Here is a 12,579-nt window from a genome sequence, read left to right on the forward strand (position 1 = left end):
TCAAACTGTGGTGCTGGAGAAGACTCTTGTCCAAGTCCCTTGGACTATAAAGATCAAACCAGTCAATCCTAAAAAAAAAAAAAAAAAAAAAATCAACCCTGAATATTCATTGGAAGGACTGATACTGATGCTGAAGCTGAAACTGCAATAATTTGGCTACCTGATGTGAATAGCCGACTTATTGGAAAAAACCCTGATTCTGGGAAAAATTGAAGGCAATAGAAGAAGGGGGCAGCAGAGAATGAGACAGTTAGATAGCATCATTGACTCAGTGGACATGAATTGAGCAAACTTCAGGAGATGGTGAAGGACAGGGAAGCCTGGCATGCTGCCGTCCATGGGGTTGGAAATAGTTGACACAACATAGCTACTGAACAACAAAATAAATTACTCATTGTCTAACCCCATGTCACAGAGATTTCCTCTTTATTATAAACTGTAAGATTAACTTATTATATTTTAAATGCTTCCCTTTTATTCCTGATTTCTATCATTTGTAGCATCTTTCATCTTTCCTTTGTCAGTCTAGCCAGACGTTTATCACTACTTTTTTCTTTTAAAGTTCCTTTCATTTTCTCTATGACTTTTATACCACTGGTCCTTTCAGTAACAACCAGTACTGGCTGTTTTTCAAAGTTTTGACTCCCCTCCCCTGCCTGACTGCTGTTACTTTTCTGGGTCTTCAAGTAATTGCCTTTTGTGTTCTGTCCAGAGGTCTGTGTTTTCATAAGCAGGACAGAAGAGAAGTAGTAGGTGTCAGAAGGCCAACTCCACTTGCTTGATACCAGAAGTACATCATAGGTTCACTATATAGAGCATTTTGTCTATTGGCTTCTCCCACTGTTATTTTTTACTCATCACCTAGCTGACCTTTTTTTTTTATTATTGTAATAGCATTTACTTTAATAAAGTTAAGAGAAAGTAATGTTCCTTCAAGAATTATACCTATGGTTCCCAGTGGCACTTGTGGTAAAGAACCTGCCTGCCAATGCAGGAGATATAAGAAAGTCAGGTTCAATCCCTGGGTCAGGAAGATCCCCTAGAGAAGGAAATGGCAACCCACTCCAGTATTCTTGCCTGGGAAATCCAAGGACAGAGGGGCCTAGTGGGCTACAGTCCACAGGGTTGCAAAGAGTCGGACATGACTGAAGCCTGTACTAAGTTTCCCTCATGATTCAGATGGTAAAGAACCTGCCTGCAATGCTGGAGACTCAAGTGGTATCCCTGGGTCAGCAAGATCCCATGGAGAAGAGAGTGGATATCTCCTCCAGTATTCTTGCCTAGAGAATTCCATGGACAGAGTAGTTTGGCGGGCTGCAGTCCATAGGGTCACAAAGAGTTGGACACATCTGAGTGACTAACACTTTCACTTTTCACCACCATGGGCTTTTGATTTTCCAGTTTGTTAAATGGCATTACATATTAAAATCTTTGTAAACTTACATTAACACAGTCCATCATATGATACATGTCCACCATTCAACCTCCTGGTAAAGAAGTTTCAAGAGCCCACTTTTCAGAATAAGACTGAAACTACAAAACTTTAAATCAACTATCTGCTCTTAAGTTAGAATTGTTTCATACAGCTGAAGGATCGGTAGTCTATAAGAACATGTCTCTCCCTCTCCTACGAGCGTGTGATTAGAAAGGCACCATATGGTAGCAGTCTGTGTTTTATATATAAATGGGGTAGGGGGCGGAGGAGGAGTGAGAGAGAAGGAGATAAAGGTAGTTTTGATTGTTAACCAAGTATGGTAAGAAAAATCAAGATGAATTCCATTTCTCTAACAAACAAAACACCTACTGGGCAAGGAAGGCTGTGTAATACATGCTGGAGGAAATTCAAAAAATGTGTATGGCAGGTTTCCCTATTTCTAGGAGTTTGGTAGGACAAGTAACTTATACACGATAGTTTTAAAATAAGTTGAAGTGTGATAACACCAAGTTATCAGTATTAACCATAATGGGTATTCTGAAATGGAAGGTAGAATAGGATAATCAACATAGACTTCATGAAAAGATGGAATCCTTCAAGGAAAAGTGAGATTCTGAATTTTACTTATTGGAGGAAATGCAGAAAGAATAGACTGAATAGAGTGATGGTACTGTACTCAGGAGAAAGATTGAAATTCCCAAGAAAATTTGATCAGTTATTATGAGAATAGACAATCAATAGTCCCAAACTTGAAAAGACTCACATGCTGGAATAATCAAATAAATAATTTAAAACAGCTTTAATGGCCATGCATCTTAAGGTAAAGGCAAACACTCCTGAAATACAAACTATAGAGAGGAAATATCACACATTTAGGTTTTAGTTGAGTGGTAGGAAATAAAAGTGGAAAAGTAGACTGGGGCAAGTTCATCAAGGGTACTAAAAGCTAAGGCAAAATTTAACTTGCAAGTTAATGAAGAGCCATCACCGAAGGTCGCTGAACAGGAAGAGAAGCATAACCAGAGCCATATTTTGGAAGACCTACGTGTAGTGTGCAAACTATGGTGACGCCTGAGTAGAGAAAAGCATGGAGGAAAGGACATCAGCTGCATCACTGCAATGACGTGGACAACAGATACAAAGTGCTTAAGCTGGGTAACGAAATGAGAATGGAATGGAAAGAAGGTAGATGAAAGGTTTCAGTGATGGTCCTGACTGCCTTGGAAATAGGGAACGTAGAGGAGTTGGATAAAAGCAGAGAAGTTCACTTAGAAATATGAGTTTGAGTTGCTTGGTAGACAGCTTTTTAGCCATGCTTATGAGCGCTGAAAATTGATGCTTTTGAACTGTGGTGTTGGAGAAGACTTTTGAGAGTCCCTTGAACTGCAAGGAGATCCAACCAGTCCATCCTAAAGGAAATCAGTCCTGAGTGTTCATTGGAAGGACTGATGTTGAAGCTGAAACTCCAATACTTTGGCCACCTCATGAGAAGAACTGACTCATTGGAAAAGACCCTGATGCTGGGAGGGATTGAAGGCAGGAGGAGAAGAGGACAACAAAGGATGAAATGGTTGGATGGCATCACCGACTCAATGGAGATGAGTTTGAGTAAACTCCGGGAGTTGATGGACAGGGAGGCCTGGAGTGCTGCAGTCCATGGGATTGCAAAGAGTCAGACATGACTGAGCGACTGAACTGAACTGAAGAGCAGAGGAGGGGGATTCCCCAGTAGCTCAGCGGTAAAGAATCTGCCTGCAATGCAGGAACCGCAGCAGATGTGGGTTTGATCCCTGGGTCTGGAAGATCCCCTGGAAGAAGAAATGGCAACCGAGTCCAATATTCTTGCCTGGAGAATGCCACGGACAGAGGAGCCTGCTGGGCTACAGTCCAGAGGGTCACAGTGAGTCAGACGCAACTTAGTACGCATGCACACATGCATGCACTGCTTCATAAGAGGCATGATTCAACTCTAGAGACAGAGAGGTAAATGGGGAGATCACAGTGTGGATGGAATTACCAAGGAGAAGAGAAAAAAGGAAGAGGATAAAGCTGTGAGAGATAACCCTCTTTCTAGGGCAGGAAGTAGACAAGAGAGAGAGGCTCTGAAAAGGGAGAAAGGACATTTTTAGGAAGGAGTGACAGTGTTGCAGAGAGTTAAAGAGGGCAGATATTAAAACAGTTTACAATTCAGAGACCAAGGGTAATCTTTACAGGAGCAGTTTCAATAGAATATCAAAGGCAGAAGCCATGCATTAAGAAGCAGAAGCGAGGGGCTGTGACTGGGAGTAAAGGGGCACAGAAGACGATACATCCTTTTTGAAGTTTAGCAGCGAGGACCTGGGTTCCATGGATCAACCAGACAGGAATTTGACCTCTGGTGGGTAGACCTCATCAGGAAAAAACAACTGACCACCAATAACTCAAGGGAGGCAACTGTCCAGTGTTGTCAGATGTTTTTGATGATTAAGATAAAAAACAATGTGAAAAACAAGAAATGGAGTCAGGCGGAAAAAGTCTTCCTCATACAGAGTGACATGAATTTGCTCTTCTTCAAAGTCTCTCTCGTCTCCTTGCAGAAAAAGATTGGTTCCCCTGGCCCGCTGTCTTTGTTGAGTTAATGTTGCTGCAGAAGGCAGAATGGTGATGGCAAATTCCAAAGATGCAGCCTACAAGGAAAGAACATGCTCTTTCCTAGCAGCTGGAGGGAACAAAAAGAAAAGCAATGATCTGGGAAGCTTTGATGGCAAGCAGATGTACCGCTTCGGCCTAACGTTCAGACTCGATGCCAAACTATTGCTCCAACAGCTTGTCTGCTTGGGAATTTCCAGGGGGCAGTTAGCTGTCTCCTTCTTCTCCACTCTGCTCCATGCCACAGTTCTTTCTAGCTCTCAGCACCTCCTCCTCGCCCTTCTTATCTCACAGCCACCACCTGCCATCTTATGACGGTGAGGAATGGGGCAGAAAGAGCCAAGGCATTTCAGAGAGCCGAGTGATGAGTAACTTCCTGCCTCAGACGGTAACTGGGGAACGTGGACCTCAGGACCTGAAGCTGACACTGGGGAGTGAGGATGTACTTACATCACTTGTTGCTCTAAGACTTTATATGTGAAAGGAGCAGTCAGGGGAAAGTGAGAAGTTCTACAGTACCTTGTTTCCGGGACCCGCCCTTCAGCTTTCACTCTGGAAGAGATTACATGGAAACTTCAGGGAGATGCTCCAGTTGCCCCATTTAAAAATTGCCCTGAAGTTACTTAACGCCTGTTTTGTAAGAAGTGGGAAGTAAATAAATGGTGATGGCCGTATCACCCTGGTGACTCTCACCCCAGTCGTCTCAGAAGCTTTCTTCAGGACACCGGGGGGCTCAGGTGCAAACACACCTCCTCTGGGACTGACAAGCGGTCGTCTCTGTAGGACCTTCTAAATCTAGGAATCGGTAAGGGGCAAGTTCTCGTGGGAAATGCTGGCCTGGTGAAATGGTCCTGACACCTCTCTCTTTCTCTTTTCTGTCCTCCTTCTACAGGGACATTTTAAATGAAGAGATTTCCAGCCAGGAGTGCCTTTGTCTGTGAAGGGGTGCAGAGAGCTGGGGGAAGAAAAGAGGGCAACAGAGTCAGCAAGGGGAGGAGAAAAAGACTAGAGGCTCATGACCCATTCTTCCTAAACTTAAAGTGAGAGGTTGCCTTCACTAGATGGGACACAATAGGGTAGGGACTGGAGACCTCAGTGGTTTGACCAACTCTCCCCTTTCTTCCCAGGTATCAACCTCTCTCAGCAACTCAAGGAAAGGGCCAGCAAATGGACAGGGTGCCCGAGGAGCAAAGGACAAAGCCCCACCTAGTGCCCCAGGGTGCATGGACCCCTCAAAGGCTTTCCTGGGTCATCAGGAAGGAGTTTGAGGGAGTTTAAGGGAGTGCGTGCGAGGGGTACACAGGCAACCCAGGAAGTCAGCAGTGTGTCAGGGCTCACAGTTAAGGGAAGAGCAGGAATGGGGTCATGAATTATGTAACCTGTAGGCTCCTCTGTCTGTGGGGGAGCCGAACTGTGTTCTTCCAGAGGAGGACCGTGGGAGGAGCTGGCAGAGGATGCGCGTGCTGTTGCCATGCGCTGGGTGCCCACAGCTGAGCTGGGATGGGAGGCCCAGCCCTGCTGTCGTGGGCCCAAGCAGGCTGCCGAGGAGGCCCGGATTGCCCGCGGTTGCACTCAGGCAAGCCTCAGAGGACATAAAAATCTGTTATTAAACATCCCGATGCTAACAGCACGAGTCTGTATTTATCCAGCGCTCTGCCAAAAGCCCAAGCCTTTATCCAGGAGACCAGAACAGTTGATCTTAACACCTTTGAACAGATGGAAAGTGCACAAATGGGAGACACAGGAATAGCGAAGCAAACCATACCTCTCCCGCTAACCTTGGCCCAGAAAGGACATAATGTGTAAAGGGGAACTGTCAAGAGAAACATCGCAATCTCTTCAGAAGTCAATGTACCTTTAATTTCAAAAGTACAACTGAGTACCATTTTCTAGACAGATGATTCCCCCCGTCATATCTCTTGCTGTTCTTTGGAAAGCTTCTGTTATTTCTCTTCCATCTGTTATTTTCATTTATTTCAGCTAGATTTTTCCAAATTGGAGGATCTTATTTTGGGAATGATATATTCCAGAGATGTTACCCCATTTAAAGAGAACGATTTTTTTTTTTTTCCCCAACTTGGAAGAGTATATTATGGGTCCAGGGGCAGGTAGTTTTTTCTAGGTTCAGAGACTAAGAGTCTTCTCTGTAGAACAGTGGCTCTGGAGCTCCTGATGGAGCATGGTGGGTGGGGGGTGGGCATGTTTGGCCCTTGGTAAGGGTCCCTCCCAGAACATCAAGCCCCGACGAGGAAGGCCTTCCATCAGGCCCAATGCTCCCTCCTGGGTTTTGGCACTCAGAGGAACTGAGTTAGAAATAAGCATGTATCTGTGATATCCCGGCATTCTCTGAAGGACTGGAACGTTTGTGAGAAAAGCAGAGAAGAGAAAAGCATGTACCTACTTGGAGCCTGATGATCAGAGGAAGAAAAAGATGTGAGAGCAAAGGAGGGAAGGGAATGAAGAGATGCCTCAAGGTCACTTCACACCCCAGGGAGAAGGGAGAAAACACCAGGACACCCAGACTGCCCACCCATAAGAGACATGAGAACGTTGAGGCCCCTCCCAGATGTTAAAACGTAGAATATGCGACATTTATCTCAGGACACTTCTCTCCGGTTGCTTTCTCAAGCCTCACTCCCCTTCCACACACAACCTACTCTGGGCCCTACCAGGATGGATCCCCGCTGAGTGCCACGTGCCGCGGGCTTCCCCGGAAACATACTTTGTCTGTGATGCCTGCCTCCGTGCCGTCTGCTCTTCCCTATGCCTGGCAGACTCCTGCTCATCTCCGCCAAGCCAGCAGAAATGTCATCTTCTCCGAAACCTTCTCCATCTCTCAGTCCGCATTTGTTACGGGTTCCCCCAGAAGTTTTCCCTGCACACAACCCCCATCTCACTTGTGGCACTTAAGATATTTTATCCTGTTTTCCCCTCCGGACTGTGCTGAATTTGGGTGGTCCATCCATGTTTGCAGGTGGGAGGAATGAAGGTCACCCAGGATGGGAGAAAGTACACTGCAGTAAGGAGTCACACAGCCTAGAATCAAGGAGCCAAAAGCTAGTTGACTGGATCAGCTTCGTCACAGGGTGTTATTTTAGTGACAATGTCTGCCGACATTCTCATTAAATGCCTCTGTGCTTCTCACTGCAACTTGGTAGAAAAATCATAAGACTCAGACCCAAGAGACATCAGTTCTAATATTGCTTCTGCAGTTAACTGGTTGAATGTTGTCCTAAAATTTACTCACTGTCAGTTTCCTCAGCTGTCAAAGTCATTGGTGTTGTTTTTTCCTCTACTTTATCTCACATGTTTTGAGGTTTAAAAACAAAAACAAAAAAATGAATCGATGTGACAGAATTTAATGGTTGTACAGGGAAATGATAGTATCATTGAATTTCCTTAAATTTTGCTTCCTCCTCATCTAACCAAGCTTCTCCTATAAATGTGCCAACAATAATACCAATACTACTAATAAAATGCAAAATATTTCATTGTAGCTCAAAAGCTCTTGCTATTGTAGTTCGCTTGTATGTTGTAGGTATTAAGGATGTTCACAATAAATTGTTTAGAAAAGGGCATATTAGCATATGAAATAAAATGCTCTCATTTTAAGGTGTGCTTCTAAAAGAACAGGGAACTTCAGTGTTGGGAAGGGGAGGAGCTGGAAATCTACTCGCCCAACCTTCTGTCCTGTGATGAGGAAATCTGGGCCAGAAGAGGTCACATGGGTTTTGTGAATTAGATACAAGGCTGAGATTCAAACCCAGGTTGCCCATTGCCTAGTCTGTGCCCCATGGCCCACAATGGGCAAAGAGAAGTGCCCAGGAAAAGGAGTATTGCTCTTACCACCCAACCCAGATGGGCTGGGGCTTGTTGGGCCAGTCTGCAGCCAGGCGGGCATCAGAGCAAGGCACTGCTGTCTTCAGTCCCCCTTCCTCCCTCTGACCAGCACACTGGCCTCGATACCCCTCATCTGCCAGCAACACCCTCCCTCCACCAGCCCATGTCCATGTAATCAGCTCTTTCACATCCTTCCCGTCTTTGCATCAACGTCACCTTCTCATTGAGAATGCCCTTTGCCCTTTTAAAACTGCAGCCCCTCCCCCAGCCTTATATTTTTCCATTATCAGCTTTACTTTTCTCCACAGCATTTTACCGACTCAATGGACATGAGTTAGAGCCAACCCAGAGACAGTGAAGGACAGGGAAGCCTGGTGCGCTGCAGTCCGTGGGGTTGCAGAGTCGGACACGACTGAGCGACTGGACCACACAAAAAAAGAGCATTTTCTTTCTTTGTTTGTTAATTGTCTGCCTCTTTCCCTCACTGGTAAGCTCCATGAGGACAAAGAAATTTGTCTATTTTGGTTACCACCATCCCTCCAGGGCCCGGAACAGTGCCTACATTGGCTCAAAAATAACTCTCGAGTGGACGAATGAATGAAGGATGACCTGCTGCAGCAATTATTTTTGAGAGACAGTGAGAGTGTGTTATTCCTCATCTGTGTCCTCTCTAAGTAAGAACCTGTCACTAAACACCTGGAGGGCTCCTCAGTTCCCAGTGCCACTTCAACCAAAACTCAGACTTGACTCATTATGCAAAGCTCAGAGAATTTATCTTTGGAAAACTCCCACCATTCACATTACCTGATCAGAAGATAGCTTTTGGATTGTGTGTGTGCTGTGTGCTCAGTCGCATCTGAGTCTTTGCAGCCCCACAGACTGTAACCCCCAGGCTCCTCTGTCCATGGGATTCTCCAGGCAAGAATACTGGAGTGGGTTGCCATTTCCTCCTCCAGGGGATCCTCCAGACCCAGGGATCAAACTCATGCCTCTTGAGTCTCCTTCGTTGGCAGGGTTCTTTACCACTAATGCCACCTGGGAAGCCCACTTTTAGGTTACTAAGGTTAACCAAAACAGCCTGAACTTTTCTGAAGATCACATCCTCTTTTAATGATTTAGCTGGGGCTCCAGAATCTTGTAGGCTTTAGTTCCTGCTAAGAGTAGAGAGATTTATTTGAATTTGAATGTAAAGGTTATTTTTAATTTTGATTCATTTCTCACATAAACCCATTCATTGGCCATTGACAGACAGCATGCCTGTCTACACCCACAGGCATCAAAATGGACGTGGGGAGCCAGGATTTGACAAGCCAGGCATTATCATCTTGAATCACAGCCACAGAAGTACTGACCAGAATGCAAGGTCAGAGGAAGTTAAAGACTAGAGCTTCAGATCTAGCAGATCTCAGCAGAAGCAAGGCAGACAAATGGGACCTGCCAGCAGTGAGATGTCATTTGAGTAGAACCAGGTATGAGCTGAAGAATCTGGACAGTTCAATGGTGAGATCAAGAATTCAGAGATTTACTACAAAGAACCTCTTAAGCAGGCTCTTGGTGAGCTTTCTTGAGCCAAAGACAGAGTCTTAAAGGTAGTAAGTTGTCAAAGATAAGAAGATGAGTATGGATGCTGGTAAGATAACCAACTCCCTGGTTTGCTGGGACCTTCCTAGTTTCAGCATTGAAAGTTCCAGGTCTCAGTAAGCACCTCCATTCTGGGCAAACCAGTGCAGTCAGGCTCCCTGAGTGCTCGGCTGGATGGAGATGAGAACAGAGGGGGTTCCCTCTTAGAGGCTTCATCTCAGACATACAAGACAAGGGCAGCAGCTGAGAGCAAAGGGCTGGGAGGTACTAAGGAGACAGGTGGAGAATGCTAAGGGAAGAAGGAGAAAATGATGGTCAGACTGTGTTGAGAAGGGGAACCTGCTTGTGCTTGAGGGGCTTCTCCAAAGGCCTTGATAAAATCCAGATGAATGGATGTGGTCAAGACAGCCACGCTGAGGTTCAGCCCTCTGGTATCCTTCAGAAAGGGAAGAATGATTCTACTCACGCTTACCTAATTTAGAGTTTGATGCATCCAATTCACCCTCCGTGTCTATGTCTTACCCTGCACGTAAGCATTGCGGAAACAGACTCAGTCTTCTTTAGGTCACTGCAGCAGCTCAGGACATCAGTGTCTCCTAAATCTCTCTGTCCTGAAACCCCTCAGCCTTCCCAGCATCCCAAATTCACAAGGAAAGTATTGGAAAATGGCTTTCCTGCTAAGAACAGAAAGTAATAACCTATTTTCTTTGCTTCGATCGACCCATGACATATCAAAACTGATTAAATTAATCTGTTGTACTTCAAATGCTTTAATACTGGTCATGTTTATCCACACTTAATGGAATATACATCGGAGGCTGTTTTTCAATAGCAGTGATGGATTTTCCCCCTGCCAGTACTTTCCAATTTATTTTATCTTCCAGCAGCAGAGCCCTTTTATTCAAACAGGAGTATACATGGTAGTCTGATATGTAAAGCACATAAAGTAGACAAAATTCGATCTGCTATGAGGAAAGTAGGTAGTGGGATCAGGAACCATCTTATATTCCTTGGCAGCACATGGGAGATCTCTGTGGAATCCTACCAGTTCTGAGGGCAGAGTTTGCAGACCTCTGACCCAGGCATTCAGGCAAAACAAGCCAGTGCACGCACAAGAGAGGTCGTGGTAACAAGGAAAAAGCTTCATTATGCACAGACAGTATATAGCTCATGAGTGCTGCATACTAACCATCTGAGCCCTGAGTCAAAGGAACTGTCTTAGAAAAGCTTATGCATTAATTATAAAATAAAACTGAAGGATAAGTTGGCCCTTTTCAGAAGAGAAAATATTTGGTTAAAAATACCAGTAGCAATAAAGCTCATCAATAGAATGGCCAAGTGCCAATACTGGCAGCTCCTGACTCATAGCTATTTGGAGCCCTACTGTTCCAGGCTCTGCCAACCATGACCTCTCAGAAAAGTTCTAAAGGAGTTCCCACAAACCAGTCTGGAATGAGCTGTTGAGAGTGGTCAACCCTTCCACTATGGCCAATCAGAATTTAGATACACGTAACAGTTGTGACTTCTATGCACAGGAAGAATCAAGCCCTAAATGAATGAGCAAAAGAAATTTTGTTCCAGGATTGCCCTTAATCTTCTCCATAATAAATATGGTCAAGTAGGTACCTCTCCGTGACCACTCCAAGCTGAATGTGTCTTTTGGTCACTGTTTAATCACCAATGCAGTGAGAATTAGAAAACCTGAGATAAAATAAACTACTTGTTAAACTTATCATTAGATGAGGAAATGGTTCCCTCTACTATGATGACTTAATTTTGTATAATGTGTTTTGTTTTGTTTAAAAAAATATATCATTCCAAAAATAAAGGAGGAAAATGCAGAGAGCCCACATCAAACCTGTAAAGGACCTACTCTACTCTGGATTCTATTGTGGTGTCTTCATATTTTCATGGATAAAATCTAATTATCTGCACTATATTTAGTGCATACTAAATATAATGCGTGAGCTTCCCTCGTGGCTCAGACGGTAAAGCATCTGCCTACAATGTGGGAGACTCGGGTTTGATCCCTGGATTAGGAAGATCTCCTGGAGAAGGAAATGGCAACTCACTCCAGTACTCTTGCCTGGAAAATTCCATGGATGGAGGAGCCTAGTAGGCTACAGTCCATGGGGTTGCAAAGAGTCGGACACGACTGAGCAACTTCAATGTCAATGTCAAATATAATGCACTGATATGTGGCTTTCTCTATACACAAATTGAGGTGTAGATCGACTGTGTCAGTCCAGTAAGGAATTACGAATCTAGAACTTATATTCTCCATTAGATCTGAATTATTTAGGTTAGGTTTGGTTGTATGAGGGCTTCCCTGATAGCTCAGTTGGTAAAGAATCTGCCTGCAATGCAGGAGACACTGGTTTGATTCCTGCATGGGAAAGATCCTCCGAAGAAGGGATAGGCCACCCACTCCAATATTCTTTGGCTTCCTTTGTGGCTTCCCTGATAAAGAATCTGCCTGCAATGCGGGAGACTTGGGTTCGATCCCTGCATTGGGAAGATCCCCTGGAGAAGGGAAAGGCTACCCACTCCAGTATTCTGGGCTGCAGAATTTCATAGACTATATAGTCCATGGAGTCACAAAGAGTCCGAAATGACTGAGCGACTTTCACTTTCACTTTGGCTGTATGTGACAGAAAATACATACATACATACATACATAATGGCGGCTTAAAAGAGATAAAAATTGTTTTCTTCCTTATATAAATGAAACTTGAAGGTCCTTTCAGCTCACGTTCCTCATTCTTCATCCTCAGAACCCAAGATGGCAGCATCTACTTTCTAGGCAGCCAAATAGAGACAAGGATGAAGATGTAGAGAGCAAGGGTGAGTGCCAGCCATCTCTTCAGAATGTTTTCCAAAACCTGCCTTGGATACTTCTGCTTTTAAGCCATTGGCCACAAAATCCCTGATCTGCAATGGTGGTGTCTAACTAGGGGCACTGCTTATCCCACTGGAAATGTTACAGAAATTATAAAATTCTAATAATTCTGGACTCTGGAACACATCTGGCATGAATGTTTTTCAGAAAAATGATTGTGGTCAAATACTGACAAATTTCCATTTAAAAGTCTGCT

The sequence above is a fragment of the Bos mutus genome, chromosome 9 (assembly GCF_027580195.1).
Source record: "Bos mutus isolate GX-2022 chromosome 9, NWIPB_WYAK_1.1, whole genome shotgun sequence".
NCBI lineage: Eukaryota > Metazoa > Chordata > Mammalia > Artiodactyla > Bovidae > Bos > Bos mutus.